Below are 19,112 nucleotides of genomic sequence, written 5' to 3'. Positions count from 1 at the left end.
TTTAAAGGTGCACGCAAGTATATTGGATATAGATGAGTGATGTAAGCAAATCGCAATATTACCAGTTTATTCTGAAGTACAGTGCAACGTAGAACAACATATGTAACATAGGTAAATCCAGATTGGATATGGATAACGTATTCACAGCCAATCCGGAATAACCTACCAACATAATGGGCCTGAGCAGTACAGCACTGGTGATTGGCCTGAAGATGGGCGTGCGCAATAACCACGTTCCTATTGGCCACAGAGACACAGAACTGGGATATTTAAAGCGTGTTTAGCTCCACACTCGGCTTGTCATTTCTAAGAATACACATTGAAAAAGGCCGCTACTCAGCCGAAACGTGTTTGTGTGCTAATTTGTGTGCAAATATTAGCTTAAACAGGATCACTCAGCCATCCCTGTCACCTGAAGCCGGTGTATCCTGTTACCGGCCAGGAATACAGGGGGGTGGTTTGAGCTGTATTCTATCTCTGGTTGTTGCAGTCTATCTTTCACAAGCGATTTGTCAGGGGCCTTTTTGTATTATTTATTTAGGTTTAAATAGTGATTAATAAAGTTAAATTTTTAACTGATTTAAACATACAGTAGTTGAATGGTTTTCAACACTATAAACCATACTTATAGGGAATGAGTGCTACAAAACCCCTTCTTGTCCCATTTCCCCTTCCCACACCTTTTAAGTAATTATTTAAGGGTTAGCACCAGGGATTCTTATATTCCTTTTTCCCTATTATTACAGTCACAGTGCCAATTAATTCTCTTTTCCACATGGAATACAATGAACCACCTTAATTATAACACCTGAAAACTAGCCAATAAGGAGAGAAGTATCCCTTTAAAAGAAAGGTGCATAATGGTCTTAGGTCATTCTTGATAAAGCTCCATAACGGAGTGAAACGCGTTGAAATAAGAGGACCCTGCACCAGAATTATACCAAGACTTTACCAGAACCTATCAGGATTTGCCAACCCGGGTTGCTTTCGTCTAATATAAAATCTAAAGACCGCACTGGATGGAGATAAACCTGCGTGCCTAGCACTAAGGGCAGGTTGATACAATCTAAAGGACTCATTTAACAGAATACATAACATCTCCTATATCAGATAATTCCTTATTGAAGTATAAGGTGGTAACTACCTGAAAGATAATTGTGTTATATAATTTATACAGCAACGCTCCAATAACATAAAAAGCTACATTAATACTTATACAGCTGAAAAAACTTTCTGCTATATGAAGAGTTTCTGCATTATTTTTTATCTTTATTTTTTATGATTATTTTATTATTGTGAGAATTGTCACAAACTGCTATAGGATTGAAATACTATATTGGTTTTAACTTTTAGATAGTATCTGTTTAACATTAGTCAAGTGGTGGGATCCCCATTTTTAAAGAGAGACGTCTCTATTTTATATATGAAAATTAGCGGAATAAGAAATTGCTATTTGTACCTAATAAATACTATTTTATATAATCACATGTGTTTGTGTTAGTATTAGCATACACAACAAGATCTTCATTAATAAGATACCGACACTTTAACATTTAAATAGACAATCCTTAGATCTTTAGCTTTGAGCGCCCTTACTACCCTCTCCATATTACTCAAGTTATTAACCCCTAAACCGCCGCTCCCGGACACCGCCGCAACTATAATAAATGTATTAACCCCTAAACCGCAGCTTCCGGAGCCCACCGCCACCTACATTATACCTAGTAACCCCTATCCTGCCCCCCCTATACCGCCGCCACCTATAATAAATGTATTAACCCCTATCCTGCCCCCCCTACACTGCCGCCACCTATAATAAATGTATTAACTCATATCCTGCCAATCCCGGACCCTGCTGCAATTAAATAAATTGTTTAACCCCTAAACCGCCGCTCCCGGACCCCGCCGCCACCTATATTAAACTTATTAACCCCTAATCTGCCCCCCATACACCGTTGCCACCTATAATAAATTTATTAACCCCTATCCTGCCCCCCTACACCGTTGCCACCTATAATAAATGTATTAACCCCTATCCTGCCCCCCCATACCACCACGACTATAATAAAATTATTAACCCCTAAACCTAAGTCTAACCCTAACACCCCCTAACTTAAATATTAATTAAATGCATCTAAATATTATAACTCTTATTAACTAAATGAATCCTATTTAAAACTAAATACTTACCTTTAAAATAAACCCTAATATAGCTACAATATAAATAATAATTATATTGTAGCTATCTTAGGATTTATTTTTATTTTACAGGCAACTATTAACTATTTAATAGCTACCTAGTTAAAATAAAGAGAAATTTACCTGTAAAATAAAAACTAACCTAAGTTACAATTACACCTAACACTACACTATACTTAAATAAATTATTCCTATTTAAAACTAAATACTTACCTGTAAAATAAACCCTAAGATAGTTACAATGTAATTAATAATTACATTGTAGCTATTTTAGGATTTATATTTATTTTACAGGTAACTTTGTATTTATTTAATAACTACCTAGCTAAAATAAATACAAAATTACCTGTAAAATAAATCCTAACCTAAGTTACAATTAAACATAACACTACACTATCATTAAATTAATTAAATAAATTAGCTACAAATAACTACAATTAAATACAATTAAATAAACTAACTAAAGTACAAAAAATAAAAAACTAAGTTACAAAAAATAAGTTACAAACATTTAAAAAATATTACAACAATTTTAAGCTACTTACACCTAATCTAAGCCCCCTAATAAAATAACAAAGCACCCCAAAATAAAAAATGCCCTACCCTATTCTACATTAAAAAGTTAACAGCTCTATTACCTTACCAGCCCTTAAAAGGGCCTTTTGCGGGGCATGCCCCAAAGAAAACAGCTCTTTTGCCTGTAAAATAAAAATACAACCCCCCCAACATTAAAACCCACACACCCCTACTCTAACCCAAACCCCCCTTAAATAAACCTAACACTACCCCCCTGAAGATCATCCTACCTTTAGCTGTCTTCAGCCAGCCGACCACCGATGGAACAGAAGAGGACATCCACAGCGGCTGAAGTCTTCATCCAAGGGGCGCTGAAGAAGTCTTCCATCCGATTGAAGTCATCATCAAAGGGGCGCTGAAGAAGTCTTCCATCCGATTGAAGTCATCATCCAGGCGGCGTCTTCAATCTTCATCCATCCGGAGCGGAGCCATCTTCAGACGAGCCGACGCAGAGCCATCCTCTTCTACCAACGGACTAACGACGAATGACGGTTCCTTTAAGTGACGTCATCCAAGATGGCGTCCCTCGAATTCCGATTGGCTGATAGGATTCTATCAGCCAATCGGAATTAAGGTAGGAAAAATCTGATTGGCTGTTCCGATCAGCCAATAGAATGCAAGCTCAATCTGATTGGTTGATTGGATCAGCCAATCGGATTGAACTTCAATGTGATTAAATCAGCCAATCAGATTTTTCCTACCTTAATTCCGATTGGCTGATAGAATTCTATCAGCCAATCGGAATTCAAGGGATGCCATCTTGGATGACGTCACTTAAAGGAAGCGTCATTCGTCGTTAGTCCGTCGGTAGAAGAGGATGGCTCCGCATCGGCTCGTCTGAAGATGGCTCCGCTCCGGATGGATGAAGATTGAAGACGCTGCCTGGATGACGACTTCAATCGGATGGAAGACTTCTTCAGCGCCCCTTGGATGATGACTTCAATCGGATGGAAGACTTCTTCAGCGCCCCTTGGATGATGACTTCAATCGGATGGAAAACTTCTTCAGTGCCCCTTGGATGAAGACTTCGACCGCTGCGGATGTCCTCTTCTGTTCCATCGGTGGTCGGCTGGCTGAAGACGGCTAAAGGTAGGATGATCTTCAGGAGGGTAGTGTTAGGTTTATTTAAGGGGGGTTTGGGTTAGAGTAGGGGTGTGTGGGTGGTGAGTTTTAATGTTGGGGGGGTTGTATTTTTATTTTACAGGCAAAAGAGCTGTTTTTTTGGGGCATGCCCCACAAAAGGCCCTTTTAAGGGCTGGTAAGGTAATAGAGCTGTTAACTTTTTAATGTAGAATAGGGTAGGGCATTTTTTTATTTTGGGGGGCTTTGTTATTTTATTAGGGAGCTTAGATTAGGTGTAAGTAGCTTAAAATTGTAATATTTTTGAAATGTTTGTAACTTAGTTTTTTTATTTTTTGTAACTTAGTTTTTTTTTTGTACTTTAGTTAGTTTATTTAATTGTATTTAATTGTAGTTATTTGTAGCTAATTTATTTAATTAATTTAATGATATTGTAGTGTTAGGTTTAATTGTAACTTAGGTTAGGATTTATTTTACAGGTAATTTTGTATTTCTTTTAGCTAGGTAGTTATTAAATAGTTAATAACTATTTAATAACTATTCTAACTAGCTAAAATAAATACAAAGTTACCTGTAAAATAAATATAAATCCTAAAATAGCTATAATGTAATTATTAATTACATTGTAGCTATCTTAGGGTTTATTTTACAGGTAAGTATTTAGTTTTAAATAGGAATAATTTATTTAAGTATAGTGTATATTGTAGTGTTAGGTGTAATTGTAACTTAGGTTAGTTTTTATTTTACAGGTAAATTTCTCTGTATTTTAACTAGGTAGCTATTAAATAGTTAATAACTATTTAATAGCTATTGTACCCAGTTAAAATAAATTGAAAGTTGCCTGTAAAATAAAAATAAATCCTAAGATAGCTACAATTTAATTATTATTTATATTGTAGCTATATTAGGGTTTATTTTAAAGGTATTTAGTTTTAAATATGGCGGCGGATTGAAAACCAGGTACGCTGGGCCGGAAAAGTGCCGAGCGTACCTGCTAGTTTTTTGATAACTAGCAAAAATAGTGTCGGACTGATGCCGGAGGATCGAAGCTTACGTCACTAAATTCTACTTTTGCCGGTGTGTAGGGCTTGATAACTAAGGCTAATCAGACTCGCCACAAATACGCTGCGGAATTCCAGCGTATTTGAGGTTGATGGCTTGATAATTAGAGGCCATTGGGTCCATACACATTGCAAATTGTAAAAATTTCTGATCAAATACTAATTTTAATAATTATTATTCTTTCATTGAGATCAATCATTTTTTCTAAAATTTTAGTTTATTAGAATAGCTACCCTTTTCTTCCTAGCCGAGCACTCAGAAGCTATTACCTCTCCAACCCAGCCAATATTAAGTTTAATATTCTCTATTGAATTTAAATGGATCTCTTGTATTAAAGCTATGTCTGTGCCCAGTTTTTTAAGATGTTTTAATAAGGCTTTCCTTTTAATGGGAGATGTAAGTAAATCCACCAATGTTCCACGATACTAGCTTGAGACTAGGGATGGGCAAAAATGTTTGTATTTGAATTTGAGTGTTTGAACGAATTGTATTGTAGAAATTCGATTTACATAATAGAAAGTTGATAAGAATGAATATTTCTCAAAATTCTATTATCGAATGTTATTTACAGTTTTCGAATGTCATTTATGAATTCGAATGTCACTTTTGTTGTAGACTAGAAATAATATTTTGAATTAAAATGATACATTTGAATTCAAATTTAACATTCAAATTCGAATATTACATTTATACAACACAGTTGTAGACTAGAAGTACTATTTCAAATTCGAATTCGAATATTTCATTTATAAAACGTATTAGACTAGAAATACTATTTCAAATTCGAATGTTACATTCAAATTCAAATGTAGCAATCAAATTCGAATATTACATTTATTAAACACAGTTGTAGACTAGAAATACTATTTCGAATTTGAATGTGACATTCAAATTCGAATGTGACATTTGAATACAAATATTACATTTAAAAAACACAGTATTAGACTAGAAATACTATTTCGAATTCAAATGTGACATTCAAATTCGAATGTAGCATTCAAATTCTAATATTACATTTATTAAACCCAGTTGTAGACTAAAAATACTATTTCGAATTCGAATGTGACATTCGAATGTCACATTCGAATTGGAATATTACATTTCGAAATAGAATGAATACATAGCTAAACATTCTATTATTCGAACAAATATTTTCGAATTTTATTGAAAAATAAGAAAATGAAAATTCGAATATAGAGTGTTAGAATGTTATATAAACATTCGAAATTCAATTCGAATGAATGAATGTATCAAAATTGGTTTTAAATTTCGAATTTTTAGAAACATTCTCCCATCCCTACTTGAGACTATCCAATACCATATTTCTCTACAATCAGAGTATTATAAAATCTAAACACAAGAAGTAAAAGGTCCCCAGTAAACTTACAAATGAAGGGAAGAGGGAGGGGAGAGAAGGGAGGAGGGGAAGACAAAAAAAAAATACATAACCCAGTTTTCTAAGCTCAATATATTAATCACATTGAGTTCATTTTGAATATTATTAAACAGATATAACAATGCCCTATGATTACTCATCCAATTGATTAAAATAACTTTTGACCTCTTCTGGATCGTTAAAGACTTTTATACCTTCTGGACCAGTACATTTCAACTTAGGTGGATATATTACTACTGCTTTGTGTCCTGCTGATATTAATTTTGTACAGTGGTGAGTGGTGTCATTTTCCTTCTCTTATTAGTCTCAAAAGAATAATCACTGAAAATTAAAATCTTTTTTTCCATCTATCTCTAGATTTACTTTTTGTCTAGCAAGGTTTGTAAACTTAATTTTATCTTGAAAATCTTAAAACGTGGCTATCATTGGTCTGCATCTTCGAACATTAGAGTATTCTTTCAGGATACCAATTCTATGAACCCTTTCAATTTTTAAAGGAAAATCTTTTTCTTCAAATCCTAATATTTTAGATAACTGATATGACATGAATTCCTGCAGGTCTTTATACTTATTGCCCTCCTCAAGACCTATAATTCTTATATTGTTTCTACGGGCTCTGTTCTATAAGTCCTCAATTTTTTAGGTCATCTCCAAACTTTCTGTCATGTATTTATTCTGCGTCAGTTCTAGCCTATTTGGTCTATCTTCTATTTCAGAAATACGTTCTTCTGCTTCATGCATTCTACCTGATAAGTGTTTTAAATCCTTTTCAGTTTTTTAATAGTATCCAATCGTGGAATAAACATTTCTGAGAATTTCCTGACTATTATGTCACCTTCCCCTGATATAAGAGGCTCTTCTGCACTACCATCCAGAGAGATTTCACCCTGCGATTTTCTTCTAGAGGATTGTTTTTTTCTTGTGTTTTTTGTTTCCTAGACATTGTAAGAGTGTGAGGGTTTGTGACAAATGTGTATATATATATATATATATATATATATACATATACACATATATATCAGAAAGTCAAATAGCTTGTAGCCCAGCACTCCAACCAGGTGGAGCAGTCACGACCTGGGTGCAATCCTTATAAGGAATAATTATAGAAATCAGCACAGAAGAAGGGCACTCTCAGGATTTGTAGAAAGCAGAATATTTTCTTTATTCTTAGAACATTAATACATGGTCGACGTTTCGGCCCTCAGTCGGGCCTTCATCAGGACAAGTACAATCTTAGGACTGCCAAGCGGCAATGATCATAGATCCATAACGTCGGACATAAGTTTTTTACCCATAGACTAACATATAAAAGACGCGCAATTTGGTATCCAATATCCAGCGCAAGGTCTTACGTGGCAAAAATGGAGAAATCTTACTCCATTTTCACCTCGCCATAAAATGCAGCCATAGCAGGCCTTGCGCTGAGTATGGGAGCACCGTAACTCCCTAAAATGGCTGCAAAAAAACCCCTAAGACCTAACGCATGCGCAATGTCTATCTACCTGTCAACCGCAATCCCCCACCGCAATACCTAATAAAGTGTATTAACCCCTAAACTGCCACTCCCGGACCCCGCCGCACCTAAATAAAGTGTTTAACCCCTAAACCGCCGCTCCCGGACCCCGCCGCCACCTACATTAAATGTATTACCCCCTAATCTGACCCCCCTACACCGCTGCTACCTACATTAAATGTATTACCCCCTAATCTGACCCCCCTACACCGCCACCACCTACATTAAATGTATTACCCCCTAATCTGACCCCCCCTACACCGCCGCCACCTACATTAAATGTATTACCCCTTAAACCTAAGTCTAACCCTAACACCCCCCTAACTTAATTATTATTTAAATAAATCTAAATAATATAACTATCATTAACTAAATTATTCCTATTTAAAACTAAAAACTTACCTATAAAATAAACCCTAAGATAGCTACAATATAATTAATAATTACATTGTAGCTATTTTAGGATTTATTTTTATTTTACAGGCAATTTTGTATTTATTTTAACTAGGTACAATAGCTATTAAATAGTTAATAACTATTTAATAGCTACCTAGTTAAAATAATTACAAAATTACCTGTAAAATACATCCTAACCTAAGTTACAAATACACCTAACACTACACTATCAATAAATTAATTAAATAAATTAACTACAATTATCTAAAATAAAATACAATAAAATAAACTACACTATAGTACAAAAAACAAACAAACACTAAATTATAAAAAATAAAAAAATATTACAAGAAGTTTAAACTAATTACACCAGATCTAAGCCCCCTAATAAAATAAAAAAGCCCACCAAAATAATAAACTGCCCTACCCGATACTAAATTACAAATAGCCCTTAAAAGGGCCTTTTGCGGGGCATTGCCCCAAAGTAATCAGCTCTTTTACCTGTAAAAAAAAGAACAATCCACCCCAACATTACAACCCACCACCCACAAACCCCTAGTCTAAAACCCACCCGATCCCCCATTAAAAAACCTAAAACTACCCCATTGAAGATCACCCTACCTTGAGCCGTCTTCACCCAGCCGGGCCGAAGTCTTCATCTGATCCGGGCACAAGTGGTCCTCCAGCCAGGCAGAAGTCTTCATCTGATCGGGGCAGAAGAGGTCCTCCAGCTGGGCAAAAGTCTTCATCCGATCGGGGCAGAAGAGGTCCTCCATCCGGCAGAAATCTTCATCCAAGCGGCATCTTCTATCTTCATCCTTCCAGCGAGGAGCGGCTCCATCTTAAAGACATCCAACGCGGAGCATCCTTCCTGCACGACGACTACCCGACGAATGGCTGGTCCTTTAAATGACGTCATCCAAGATGGCGTCCCTCGAATTCCAATAGAATTGACCTTGCATTCTATTGGCTGATCCAATCAGCCAATCGGATTGAACTTCAATCCGATTGGCTGATTAAATCAACCAATCGGATTTTCCTACCTTAATTCCGATTGGCTGATAGAATCCTATCAGCCAATCGGAATTCGAGGGACGCCATCTTGGATGACATCATTTAAAGGACCAGCCATTCGTCGGGTAGTCATCATGCAGGAAGGATGCTCCGTGTCGGATGTCTTCAAGATGGAGCCGAACCTCGCCGTAAAGGTTGAAGATAGAAGATGCCGCTTGGATGAAGATTTCTGCCGGATGGAGGACCTCTTCTGCCCTGATCGGATGAAGACTTCTGCCTGGCTGGAGGACCACTTGTGCCCGGATCGGATGAAGACTTCGGCCCGGCTGGGTGAAGACGGCTCAAGGTAGGGTGATCTTCAATGGGGTAGTGTTAGGTTTTTTTAAGGGGGGATCGGGTGGGTTTTAGTAGGGGTGTGTGGGTGGTGGGTTGTAATGTTGGGGGGGGATTGTTCTTTTTTTTACAGGTAAAAGAGCTGATTACTTTGGGGCAATGCCCCGCAAAAGGCCCTTTTAAGGGCTATTTGTAATTTAGTATAGGGTAGGGCATTTTATTATTTTGGGGGGCTTTTTTATTTTATTAGGGGGCTTAGATTAGGTGTAATTAGTTTAAACTTCTTGTAATATTTTTTTATTTTTTGTAATTTAGTGTTTGTTTGTTTTTTGTACTATAGCTTAGTTTATTTAATTGTATTTTATTTTAGATAATTGTAGTTCATTTATTTAATTAATTTATTGATAGTGTAGTGTTAGGTGTATTTGTAACTTAGGTTAGGATTTATTTTACAGGTAATTTTGTAATTATTTTAACTAGGTAGCTATTAAATAGTTATTAACTATTTAATAGCTATTGTACCTAGTTAAAATAAATACAAAGTTGCCTGTAAAATAAAAATAAATCCTAAAATAGCTACAATATAATTATTAATTATATTGTAGCTATCTTTAATTATTAATTATATTGTAGCTATCTTAGGGTTTATTTTATAAGTAAGTATTTAGTTTTAAATAGGAATAATTTAGTTAATAATAGTTATATTATTTAGATTTATTTAAATAATAATTAAGTTAGGGGGGTGTTAGGGTTAGACTTAGGTTTAGGGAGTAATACATTAAATGTATGTGGCGGCGGTGTAGGGGGGTCAGATTAGGGGGTAATACATTTAATGTAGTTGGTGGCGGGGTCCGGGAGCGGCGGTTTATGGGGTTAAACACTTTATTTAGGTGTGGCAGGGTCCGGGAGCGGCGGTTTAGGGGTTAATACTAGGAAAGGTTTATTGCAGTGTGGGCTATGGCGGTATAGGGGTTAATAATTAGGTTTATTGTGTTGTGGGGGTTGTCGGTCTAGAGGTCAATACATTTATTATTAGGAGTGAGAGGGGGGATTGCGGATATAGGGGTATATGTATCGGGGTGATTTTTGGGAGGCGTGTTAGACAGTTACGGGAGATTTAATATTTTAGTTAGTTTTTTTAGGCGCAGGCAGTTTCTAAAGTGTCGTAAGTCACTGGCGGCTCCAGAAATTTGTAGTTACGCACATTTCTGGATATCGCTAGTTTATCCGATTTACTGCACTTTAGCAACTGCCGGCGAAGTATATGTAATACCCCGATGTGCGAGGTGAAACTACTGGCGGCACGGGTTCCCTCGCTTGCGCCGAAAACTACGCCGTATATCAGATCGCGCCCCTAGATGGCGTTAGTTCATTTGTGTCATGTGCGTTATTTATGAGTCAGCACTGATTGGCTAAAATGCAAGTCTGTCAAAAGAACTGAGATAAGGGGGCTGTCTGCAGAGACTTAGATACAAGATAATAACAGAGGTAAAAAGTGTATTAATATAAAAGTGTTAGTTATGTAAAACTGGGGAATGGATAATAAAGGGATTATCTATCTTTTTTAAACAATAACATTTTGGTGTGTACTGTCCCTTTAAGGTACGTTTAAGATATGAGAGAGGTGTTAGCAATATATTAACTTACAATACATTTAAAAATATATATCTGTTGGGGCGTGTCCAAGCAGTGCCGGGAGAGGAAGCAAATCCAGAGACCTCCTGTGTGAGATCTATATTTCTTGAATTATATGAGGAATCAAATAGCACATTATCTTGAAAACTGCATATCTATCTGCATAAGTGTGTGCTGAATAAGAACATACCAAACTTTGAAACATCTACCCGGTTCATACCCGATAAACAGCATAGAGGCCTACAGACGCAGAATCTTCATCACCCTCTCCCGGCGCGCCACACTCAGCAACTATTACTGAACAATTCTACTACTCATAACAAATGGAGTCACAAGTTATAGCAGCACTCGCTGCAATTGGACGCACCATGGATAGGCAATTCGACGACATGAGGCAACAGATCTTTCTTCTCCAAAAGAGAGAACCTGATCCACTCACTTCTGATCCCAGCCAGCCGATAACTCACCCCAGACCGAAAGCGGATGGATCCGATAAATGGTTGTTACACCCGGCAGAGCTGCCTGAGACCCTCTTGCCTTATGCACCTAGCGACTGCCTAGCCAAACACACTAAACAGACTAATGAGGCCCAAACTCCAGTGATTCTCCTCACACCTTTAATTGGGCACAGCTTAGGAGATGCGGCTACACTCCTGAACTCGGTGGCGAGGCGGCCGATCGTCACCGAGACAGAGAATACAGATAAGCCCGACAATATGCCTGAGTCTAAGTCACTTTGCATGCGAGCACAGCTAGTCTCCCTGTTAGCACTTATTGACCAGAATTCCGATTACAGAAAAGACCTCTCTCCTACATGCTATAACTTAGCCGTGGGCAGGCTACATCAGGAAGCACCGCACCTCCTAGACCAACGCAAGTGCCTGAGGACTGGAGTGGGGTAATTTTGCCTCGCAATACCTGATAAAGTTCTTTATGTCACCTTTCTCATAAGGGTCTATACTGCCTGCTACGTATACATAAGGATGCCTGAGGGGGAGGTCTGACTTCTTCATAACTGTATGACTGCTTACATGGCCTGCACGATAAGAGACTTTGGCTGAGGCCAGACCCCCAGAAGTTATAACTCCTTTCTACTTCACAAGTTTCTCAATAGTCATAGGGAGACAGTTGCATCCCACGATGTTTACTTATACTCCTTTCTATCTGTTACCTATTGTGGGTTTATATTTGAGTCTAAGCTTATTGGCTATACTGTTCCTGACTACTCTAGTTTATCTATAATTTACTTTTGATAATTAATATGTTTGAAATACTATAAGGCTATAGATATTAGTATATCTAATTTAGGTAGCAACGCCATTTCAAAGGGAAATAAGTGTACTTGATGCTCTTAGTATTCTGACAGTTAGAACCTGTGTCTGAATCAGACAACACAATGCAGATTAGTCATATGAGTAGCACAATATTGTTTAGCGTAGACACTCTGCAGGTATGCATGGTTAGTATCAACGCAGAAATTACACAGAGATTGATTCCCATGTATCAAGCTAAGATGTTCCTTATTCTTTTCCTACAATGTTATACTAGCACATTATTACGGTCTGCATATTTATGTCTTTATTACTGGGCTTGTAATGTCATGTGAGATTCTTAAGGCACTCTATATATATATATATATATATATATATACTATATATATTCATCGAAATATATACTCAGTATGGAAACAGCCCTCCTCATACATATAAGTACACAAACTATATAATATGTCTTCACTACCTTACCCTGGCGTGGAGATCCACCACCTGTTTTTTTTTTTTTTGCCGTTGGTGTGCAGACGGTTTTAGTGTTACATCATTTTATATTGAACTAATCAGAGTCAATTTATCTTATGCTCTAGCTGATATAGAACATTTGGCATACCCGACACTACTGGCAGAAACTTTGCTGACCGCTAAATAGGTTAGTCCTCATTTATAGAATACCACGCTTTCCTTCCCCCTCTTCCCACATACCAAACAGCTACCCGCTCCTCCAGACAAATCTTGCTCACAGACAGACTTTTAGAATGATCTCTTTTTAAGAGCCTATAATAACATCCATCTACCTATTTCCCTGACTTTTACTTGATTGCCCTGAGAAGATAGTTGCAATACTAGGTAACTTGATCCAGACTTCACAATGACCACAAGGGAACCCCTCCTGCCCACAAGCCTCACTGTTATATTCGCATTAATTAAATCCCATCACGCCCCCCACACCCGCACCCTTTCTTTTTCCCTTCTCTCACCTTACCCCCCCCCTCCCTCTCATCTCTTTAAAGCAGCTTTAACCTGCTGACCTTCCCCATCTTACTATCTCAGATACTTGGTCCAAAAGTGGCCACTTCAAACGCCAATTTCCTCTACCAGTGTACATAAGTTTTTTGGGGTTCAAAAGTAACTCCCCTATTTCATAGAGGAACACATCACAGAAAATAAAATAACATAAAATGGAGGTTCATGAAGGCTGCCTACATAGATTTAGTGTAATATCTCTGATTTATCCATAACCTATTTGTATGTTAAATATTCTGTTATTCTTATTACATGGCATTTTATTTACGCTGTATTATCTCTAAAACCTCAATAAAAAATATTAAAAAAAAAAAATGCATCTGTTAATATTAAAAATTTAGCCCACTTTTTACTTGGCTTTTTGCATTAGCATTCTATAGAATTTTTATTCCTAGCTAATATCATTCTTGTTTTTTTACACTGAGCTATTTTGATTATTTTTTTTTTTATAAAAAGCAAATCAATTTAGTAACCTTGAATACTTTTTGCTATTTGTACAAAAGTATATTTACCCTCCATGCATTTAATGGATTGAATTAGGAATGAATATTTGAACTTTGCTTTTTTTGTAAAAAAAATTACATGTATTTTACTGAAATGATTTGCAAAATCATTTTCACAAAATGTACAAAAATAAATCACTATTATTTCTTAGTAGAATGTTCATTGTTTGAATTTAATCAGTTCATTTGTTTTTCAATATCAAAAATGTTAATGTATTTGATGGTTTTTGCTTTGACATTTAAAAAATTTCAAGTTAAAATACGTTTAAAAAAAAAAAAAAAAAAAAAAAGACTAAAAACATATCCTTCTATATGCTTCTTCTTTTATTTGATTATATTTTCTTCATCATTGCCATCCCGTTCTTTGGGGCCGAATCATCAAGCTGCAAATGTTTCCACGTGAGCTTTCAGGCTCGCCGGAAACAGCAGTTATGAAGCAGCGGTCTGGTCTGCCTGCTGTGAGGCTGCGGACATCAATCCGCCCGATCCTATACACTCTGGCTGATTGCCACTCCCTGCTAGCAGCCGATTGGCAGCAAATCTGCAGGGGGCGGCATTGCACAAGCAGTTCACAAGAACTGCTTGTGCAATGATAAATGCCGACAGCATATGCTGTCGGCATTTATCGATATCTGTCGGACATGATCCGCTGAGTGGATCATGTCGGACAGACCGATGATAAATCGGCCCCTATGTCTCATTATTTTTCATTCTCAACCCTTTTTTTCATTATGTTTTCTACCTGTCTTATCCTTTTTCACATTATTTTTCTACTGCATCTAGACAATGATTATCCTAGCATGTTGTATTTTACTGATTAACTGAGAAAGAGAACAATATGGAGGATGAGGCAAGAGAAGGGTAATCCTGTTCCTTTTCCATTTTCAATCTATTCAAATTTTCTGACATTTCTCTACATACAATTCTCACCTATCTTCCTTTCCATAAAATTCCCTTATTCCCTTGGATTATGTCATCCCCAGGATGCTGTTTCCATATCTCCTTGTTCATGATGGGAAGTTTGAGGTCTTGACAACTATCTCTAAAAGAGCCAACAAGCAAAATAACTTTAAAGCTTTATTAAACATGTATGTTTTATTCCACAGATATTTATATGTGAAGAACAAAGAAGAATCAGGACAGTAATCAGGTGTAGCAAGTAACTAAGTATGATATGGGCCAGTAGGTACTAAAGTCATTTAAAGGGAGGCAGATACTATTATCAGGAAACAGACTAACAGTAATATTTTGGAGGCAGTGTGCCAGTAGGTAAAATATGCTGATAACTGTCTAACAAGAACAATAAATATTTAGCACAATACCAATTGCAATAGGCAGGTAGCTGACTGCCATGTGCAGTCAGTAAATAATTGGCGATCAGGTACAATAGGTTGGGATGAGAATGATGAATAAACAAGAAAGATTGAAGGAATATTGAAGTTTCCCATTAGAGTGTCCAAAAAAGGCAAGCTGTCATCTGTGACTGAGTAGACTTGTTTATGTGCTTTTTTATAGGAGGTTTGTGCAGTGCTCTTAAAATGCTACCTCTGGGTTTTCCCAGTTTTATCAAAACAGATACAGTTTTATCAACATAGCAAACATTTTGAGCAAGGACACATGAAATAGGGATGAAGGGACAGAGAAGTAAGATGACAGAGGTCTAAAGTAACTTGACTAGGCTGAGAGATAAAAGGGGCAATGCATGTGTTAAACCTTTTTTAAAGGGCACAAAATATGGTAAGGTGCTTTGTGGATACAACAATATCTTTAACTTTGAAGTTGGGTACAGAAGAACAGAACTGGCTGAATGTCATGAGAAAATAAAGACTTTCTGAGTAACATTCTCAGAATGGGTATAAATGAAGTGATAGTCATGATCTTATTTCTGTGTTCTAGAAATAATGAGTCAAGTAGGCAAATACAGGTGGCCCTCGGTTTACAACGGTTCAATTTGCACCGTTTCAGAATAACAACCTTTTTTTCCAGTCATGTGACTGCTATTAAAAAGCATTGAGAAGTAGCGCATTGATTAAAATAGCCAGTAGGTGGAGCTGTCCGCTTGTGTTGCAGCAAAGCCAAGCAAGCTGAAATTAATCAGTTTAACCAGACCTGAGCTATCGAGCAGATTTCAAAGGAACAAGATCTTTCTGTCTATAAATCAGTCCAGACTGTAATGCATAGAAGTGAAGTCTGTGTTGTGTGTTTATTTTATTAGGTTTATAATGCTGTTTAGCAAATCTTTTTGTTCAATTAACTTAGTTTAATTATATATTCTGTGTTGTGTGATTATTTTATTAGGTTTATAATGATGTTTAGCATTTAAAGTCTTCATTTCAAAGCTTTAAAAATAATGTATTAGGTGTTACTTATGACAATTTTGAGAGGGGCCGGGAACCTAACTCCCTTACTTCCCATTGACTTACATTATAAACTGGGTTTCAATTTACAACGTTTTCAATTTACAACCATTCCTTCTGGAACCTAACCTCGGCGTAAACTGAGGGCTACCTGTATATTCTTCAGAAAACAATGCTCTATGAAAGAATTTAACCTGCATAAATTAAAGGAAAATTGTACTGCAAATGGTTTATTTTACCTACTGGTGTATGTTTAATTGCTTGCAAATAACTAATTGTCCTTTATTTTGATATTTTAAATAGCTGATTTTTCTTGTAGAAACTACAACTTTTATTGAAAATGTGAATAACAAATATATTCTCTATACAAAAGCAATGTAAAAAGTAGACATTTACACTAATTAATCTGCCAGTGGGGATATCAGAGAGATTTTTGAAACAGAAATAGCTGGTTGTGTTAATCAAATCATCTGCCATAATTAGTATTTTGAAACATAACTATATAGGTTGTGTGTTTAGATAGAGATCACATTAGCTGGTCTGCTTTACCTGCAGGCTCAGCTCATTTTTATGGGCAGGTCCTTGAGAACAACAGGTGATAATTTTAATGAATAAAACATTCAAATACAAAAATAAACATGCAGGAACAATTTCCTATACATTGCATACCCTGCAGTAGATATAACAATTCATTTGGAACACATAAAGGTAAAAACGCCTGATGGACATATCTCTGATGAAAACTTCTACTAGATAGTGGGTTGTTCTCTTTAGTTGGATAGTATTTCAACTCTTGATATGGCAAATTCTCAGAGAGCCTCAATTTTTTTTTATTATTCCAACGTGCCAGGTCTTTACATTGAAAGGAATTCTACATGATAGTGCTTTACATGGATAGCTTTCATGCTGACACCTTTTTAAATAAAATTCTATAATACTGGATAATCTAACAAAATGCTCGAAGCACCATAGTATATTTGAAGTTCTGTCATTATCCAAGTGATAGACCTAGATCTATGTTTCACCCTTTATTAGTGAGAACTGTATACTTTTTGATTCATAATGATGTGCATGGTTCCACTAAATAGTTATTACAAGCCAGGAAATCTTTCTACTGAGCAGTTTTCCTAAAATTGCTCTGACAGAAAACATAATTTTTTAGGGTCAAAATCAGTCAGAGAAACTCCAGCAGTTTCTCTTGTGTTAGATAAAGAACCAAGACTTAATACTGCAGTACAGAGTTAATCTACAACCCCATTTCCCGAAAAAGTTGGGACAGTATAGAAAATGCAAAAAAACTAACATAAAGAGTAATTTGAAAATTCAATTCACCCTGTACTATATTGAAAACACATTATTATCACATTATTTGATGTTTTTGTGAATTGAATGTATTTTTTTAAATATACACTCATTTCAAATCTGATGGCGGCAACACACTCCAAAAAGTTAGAACAGTCGACTCTTTACCAATGTGTAACATCACCTTTTTTTTAATAACACTTATTAAGTATTTGGTCACCGAAGACACCAGTTGGTTATGTTTAGCAAGCAGAATTTCTACCATTCATCCATTATGCATGTCTTCAGCTGCGTAACTGCACAGAGGGTATTAATTGCCTTAATTTGCACTTCAAAATGTGCCACACATTCTCAATCGGAGACATGTCATGACTGCAGTTAGGCCATGCTAGCACCTGAACTCTCTGCTTATGCAACCATGCACTTGTAATCCAGGCAAAATGTGGTTTGGCGTTGTCCTGCCGGAAATAGCAGGGACGTTCCTTTAAAAATACGACATCTGGGGGTCGATCCGATATAAAGCGCCGCCCGCAAAAGCCGGCGACGCCAATATTTGCGCGGATTTGGTATCACATATACGGCGTAACCTAGAAGTTACGCGCGTATATTTCTGCCGTCGCCCGCAGTTTTTTGGGCCATAGGCAGGTATACCAAACCCGCGCAGTTTGGTATCCAATATGCAGCGTAAGGACTTACGTGTCGAAAATGGAGAAAACTTACTCCATTTTCACCTCGCCACAAAAAGCAGCCGTAAGAAGCCTTACGCTGACTATTGGAGCCCCGTAACTCCCTAAACTAACTAGAAAATAAACCTAACACCTAACGCATGCGCAATGTCTATCTCCCTGTCAACCGCGATCTGCTAAAATAAACCTAACACCTAACGCATGCGCAATGTCTATCTACCTGTCAACCGCGATCCCCCCCCCCCGAAATCCCTAATAAAGTTATTACCCCCTAAACCGCCGCTCCCGGACCCCGCCGCCATCTACATAAACTAACCCCCTACTGTGAGCCTCTAAAACCGCCGCCATCTACCTTATCTATCCCCTAATCTGACCCCTTACACCGCCGCCACCTATATAAAAATGATTAACCCCTAATGTAAGCCCCTTACACCGCCGCCATCTCTATTAAAATGATTAACCCCTAATTTAATCTACCTACCCCGCCGCCAGCTATATTATCTATATTAACCCTAAGTATATTATAGTTAATATAGGTATTACATTATATATATTAACTATATTAACCCTAATTATATTAGGGTTAATATAGTTAATATAGCTACTATAGTATTTATATTAACTATATTAACTCTATCTAACCCTAACTAAATTTATATTAAATTAATCTAATTCATTTATAAACTAAAATATTCCTATTTAAATCTAAATACTTACCTATAAAATAAACCATAAGATAGCTACAATATAATTAATAATTACA

Source organism: Bombina bombina, chromosome 3, assembly GCF_027579735.1.
Source record: "Bombina bombina isolate aBomBom1 chromosome 3, aBomBom1.pri, whole genome shotgun sequence".
Classification (NCBI taxonomy): domain Eukaryota; kingdom Metazoa; phylum Chordata; class Amphibia; order Anura; family Bombinatoridae; genus Bombina; species Bombina bombina.
This window is presented reverse-complemented; position numbering follows the sequence as displayed.